Raw genomic sequence first — 5735 nt, 5'->3', positions numbered from 1 at the left:
GGGAGGGACACGGTTCAGCCCAACGTGAATGAAAAAATTAGTACTTGTGGGCAGACAGGCACAACGAGGTGGAGCATGGCAGGGACTGAGTTTAGTGAGCTTTAAGAATGGAGGGACTGTCGGTGTGCTCAAAGAGGACATTTGAAAGATGCAGGAACTAGAAACCATAAAGGTGAGGCTATTGGCTCAAAGTCACACAGCAAGTTAGTCACGGAGCTAGGACAGGAGCCCGAGACTCAGATCTCAACCGCCCTGGTTTTCCTGTTGCACCTCGCTGTCTCGGGAGGCGTGGCTCTGCAGCTATGCTGTGCCCTGGCTCTCCTGCTCCGACTCCAACCCTTGGCTGGTGTCGTGAGCCAAGCGATCCACTGCCACACGTCCCAAATCCCTGTTGCCGAGTAATATTCCACAGAAGAATGCCTTGGCTTCCCGCACCTCCCACCTGCAGACGTCTCTCCTGTTTCATCAGGTTGGAGTCAACGCATCAGGATCGATTTTATTTTATGTCCACTCTGGAGCCCCCGCCCACCGGCTAGGAGAGTCGGGTGTATTATCGATATAACACGGAGGTGCAGTCTCCCCTTTTCTCCCTCCCCTTTTCTCTACCTCCAAGGCCTCTCCAGAACCTCCACACGTGTCTGTTTGTGGTCGCAGGATATTGCTCCTCGGCTCGTATTTTCTTCATGACATTTTAGTTCCATCTCTCTGTTGTAAGCTCTTCTAGAAGCTCCACCCCCAAGGAGGTGGGGACTTAAGACCGAACAACTGGTTTGTGCTCTGGCATCGCCACTGTATCCTCTCTTTCCCTGGTTATTGTAACCAGCGTTGACCATCGCAAAAGCACAGTTTCTAATTTCCCCAAAACCATATGGCTTGTTTTCAACTTCTTACATCATCCTTCCCTAATACAGAGAAATACTATACAGAACCAGACCCACACGGTACTTAACAAGGAAACACAACAACTTAATAAATAGAACATCATTTATGTCAACGCCGATGATAAACTCATGTTCATTCCCTTAAACATCCTCTCGCTTTAATCAGATTCTTTTCAGGATGCTGAGAAGCGGGCTGACTGAGAGCTTGTGGAGCTGGCTGAGGGTGCAGAGATGCTGAAGAAAGAGTAGCTTTCTTCACTGGCAGAGTTACAGTCTGAAGAACAGGATAACCATTACCCAGGAGTTTTTACTAAATCCTTGGAAGGCACTACCTAACTCCTGTGCCTGGGTTTCTTTATCTGTTCAGTGGAGATGCGTTTTCTCTCTTATTGTATGTGTTCTATGTTCTATTTGTAATGACCTGAGCACAGAACTTTGTTCCCAGGAGGTGCTTATTATACAGGCGCAGAGTCCACAGTGGCCCTCCATGGAGATGCCGTTTCCAATTGCTATAAAAGAGAACTTGCTTTCATTTCATCTTCTGTGGGGCCGTTGAGTGGCCAGTAGCAAAGAATTAGTACGAATCCATGCAGTCAGCAAGAACAGATTAAATATTAATCGAGCACTAATTGAGTATAATGAGATGATACGAAAGCGTGTTAAGATTTCTGGGTATTTTTGGGTCAGGAGAGGACTTGAACAGAGTAAATTCTATTATCTTCTAAATATTTAGATGTTTATGCCAAAAAAGTTCTGATTATATTGAGAGAGAGAGAGAGAGGAGATCTGGCACATTTTTGCATATCGTGCTTTGTAAATTACCATTTGGGATGTTAATTTCAGAAGCAAAAAAGTAATGGTACATGGTGACCTTTAAACATGCAGAGCTAATTGAATCACTGAGAGTTAAACACGAACACATTTACTTATGAGAAAATGACACAAGAGGGCAGCTGTGCACTGTTTCTGAATATCTTTTGCTATAATATATTAGGTCGAAATTCAATCTGTGAATAATCAGTAACATAGGAAATCATAAACTTAAACTTTCGTAAGTTTCGAAGTCTTTCATAAACTTCTGATCTAAACGTAATAGTCATTTTAATTAGAAACTAGTTAATTCTTTATACCACACGAATCCTCATTGGTAAATAAATGTCGATAGGTAATGACACAGTAACACGGATTGATTAGCCGTAGGTCCTATCGTTACACAGAACATTCGACTGATCCGTGGGTGAAGTGGGAGCAGGGTGGTGATGCTCGTAAATCAAGGGATAGTCTGGTCCCCATGGGAAGCACCTGTGTTGGAATGAAACGTATGTCCTGTGCCTCAGAGTTTAGCAATCCCGTGGGAATGGACAGGAACGTCTCAGGTCCTGTGTTTTCACATGGAATCGGGAAGATGGCTTACTTTTGGTTGGCATTTTTTGAACGCCCAACAGGTAAATATCCTGCATGATACCCGGAGTCTCCTGCCAGTGCCGTGGCGTGACCGCTGGGTGGGTCCCGTCCTGGGGGGTCACACAGGCCCTGGGCACTTAGATGATATCCCCTGAGTCAAGGGATCCTGATGATGCTTGGAAAGTTCTGGGTCTGAATTCTATTCTGTTTCAGGGGCTTGTGTAGTCACATGGGGACAATGCGAGAGAGGGCAGTGTCTCAGCTCCGATCAGGAATGCCACAGTAATGGCTCTCCTGTGCTTCAGCAAAGATAACACTGGTTTTGGAAGGACACCTCTGCTTTGTGAAAACAGGCAGCTATACAATGCACAGAGTCTTCTCCGAAGTAAATGCAGGTAGATCACTATTACTCAAATCATTTCAATAAACATCTATTCTTTATCTACATGTAGCAAGGTCCAGTTCATGTGGGCGCAAAGAGGCCATGCATGGTCTTCTGACAAGAATCGAATCGATCAGGGAGGAGGTGCTTTAAGTGCCTTGGCCATGACATGCCGTATGTCGCAGAGAGCAGGCACTCTGGCTATGGGGTCAGTAGTTGGTGCTGCAGTGCATGTTGGTTTGACAAATTCATGCTGATAGCAATTTATCCTGGGAGAAGATGCTTGAGACGCTGGGCGTGGCAGCAAGGACAGGGCAGGCTGGGAGGTGAAGTGACATAGACACTCAAGAACTGGCTGTGGCATAGTCATCCAGAAACGACAGGATAGGGGTACATCATAAGGTCTCAATGCCAGTTCCAATTCAAGCATTAGGGGTGACATATAAGACCGGAAGTTCGAGCTGGATGTTCAAAATGGTCACAGTGCATGGGGGTTTCCAAGAAGAGGAAGCAGGCAGGGGACAGAGCTGGAACTGAGAAACCAGGAAAGGCATCCAGATCAGAGAGCGAAGCATGACGTCATAAACCTGGATATTGTTTTTAGTCACAAGTCAGGATGTGCTTTATTTTCATTTTTAAATTAATAAAACCTTTTTATTTAGAATTAATGTACAATAAACATTATGTTAGTTTCAGATGTCCAACGTAGTGATTAGACATTTCTATAACGTACAAAGTGATCTCCCCAGTAAATCTCGGACCCATCCGTCACCATATATAATTATCGCAATGGATGTACTTTGCTTTCTGAGACAATTTTCCTAGTAAGAATAACAGCATCCCCACAGCTGCTGGTTCTCTCTCGAGTCTCCAAATTCTAGCAGAGTAGCACAATCTATGTAATAAAGCAACTGTAACTAAAAGGACTGGACATGGAGAGCAAGCCTTAATTCGTGTCATGAGTTCATGTCTCCAGGTGCAGCCAAGATTTCTCCCAGGGTGCTGTAGGAATGTAAGATATAGTCAGAGACTGAGCACTGGTAATTTTTTTAAAAATCACATACAACAAGAGAGGGACCAGAAAATTGATGATATGTAAATGTCACAGGTTTTGGAAAGGGGTGGACTCCGGAAACTACAGACTAATAACTGTGGTCAAAGTTTGGTCAAATTATAGAATGAATTTTAAGCAGATGTCTCATGAACACTTTGAAAGGAATGTGTTGACTGCTAGAAGACATGGAGTCACCAGGGATAAATCACGCCAAACTAATCTCATCATCTTTTGTGAAGATGTTTTATGAGCTTAGGGATCGGGGGAGTGACAAAGACCTAGAGTTTCTTGGTTTGGGGAAAACATTTGGCAAAATCTGTCAAGATATCACTACGGATAATACGGCAAGATGCATGTAGTATGAATGTACTCTTGGATGGCTGGGACCTGTGCTCAGAGTGGAAAAATAAAAAATTTGGTACATAGTGACATTTGGTAAGTGTCCATATTGCTGCTTGCAAATTCTTACTAGAGCATCTATAAAGACACAGGAAAGGGAAAACATTGAAATTAGGACAGCCTACCAAGTTAGTGCAAATATTAGAGGGGAATTTTTACTAAATTCAAGGCTGATGAAAGTGATGATCAGTAATCCATAAATGATTGCCTAAACGTGGGTAAAAAGACTCATTCTTCCCTTCCCTCCCCCGTTCAATCTCTGCTTTAGAAACGTGAATTCTATAAAACTAAAAAATTGGACAGCAACTCCCATCTGCTTGGGAACAAACACTACAGTCACAGGAGCAACAAAACCTAGGAATAAAATGTAGAACTTTGACGAGTGATAGACTATGAATAAATGGAAAACAGCCTTTCTGCATGGGGAGATTAAACATTGTAAATATGTTAATGCTTGCGTAATAATTATATGTTTAATGGATCCTAACAAAATCACGAAAAATTTCTTCTTTGGCCTGGACAAAAACATTTTGTATGCGTCAGAAAAAAACAAAGTAGGAATGCTAAGAAAACCGTTCCTAGTAGATTTTGGAAGTTAGTGTATGATAAAACATCATAAACCAGTGACAAACGGATGGATCGATTAACAAAAAGTTTTTGGAAAACCAAGTTAGAGCCTTTTTTTTTTTATACCACATACTAAAATAAATGTCAAAATAAACAGTAGAAATTGATGATGTTGGCATAAGGAAGTTGCTAAGCAGGTTATGATGAAAAGTCCTACACGGAAAAAGAGCTATTGATTTAAACATAAACTTTATTTTAAATTTTTTAAATTAAGCATTTAATTTTGTGGTAATTGGTGATTCACATTCATTTATAAGAAATTGTGTAGAGAGATTCTATGCACGGTTTACTCAGTTTTCCCTAATGAGAACATCTTGCAAAACAGTGGTAAAATAGCCCAGTGAGGATATTGACATTGACAGAGTCCAGATACAGAACACATCCATCCTCGCAAGGGGTTCTTCCTGTTGTCCCTTCACGGCCCACGCCTACTTCTCTCCTGCCCTTTTTTCTCTGTCCTCAACCCCTGACAACCACTCATCTCATCTCCATTTCTATCATTTTGTAATTTCAAGATGAGATGTAAACGAAACCATACAGTATGTAATCTTTGGGGATTGTCTCCTACCTCCCCCTCGTCCCCACTCCGCCCCGCCGCGGCATGATTCTCTAGGGATCTGTCGAAGTTGTTGCAGGTGTCATTACTTCACTCCTTTGTATTGCCTGGGTAGTAGTCTACAGCATAGATAAATGTACCACCATTTGTTTGACCAGTCACCCATTGAGGACACCTGGTTATTTCCAAGTTTAGACTAGTAGAAAGAAAGCTGTTAAAAAATGTGTGTATAGGTTTTTGTGTAAACCTAAGTTTCCATTTCTCTGGGATACATGCCCAAGAAGGCAGTTGCTGAATCATTGATAGCTAGCTGTGGGGCTAGTATGTAAGACACTGCAAACTATTTTCCAGAAAGTCTGTATCATTTTACATTCCCACCAGCATTGTATGAATGATCTAATTTCTTTGCATCCTCACCAGCATTGGGCATTG

The sequence above is a fragment of the Pteropus medius genome, unplaced genomic scaffold (assembly GCF_902729225.1).
Source record: "Pteropus medius unplaced genomic scaffold, Ma_sr-lr_union100, whole genome shotgun sequence".
Classification (NCBI taxonomy): Eukaryota; Metazoa; Chordata; class Mammalia; order Chiroptera; family Pteropodidae; genus Pteropus; species Pteropus medius.
Note: the sequence above shows the minus strand (reverse complement) of the source record.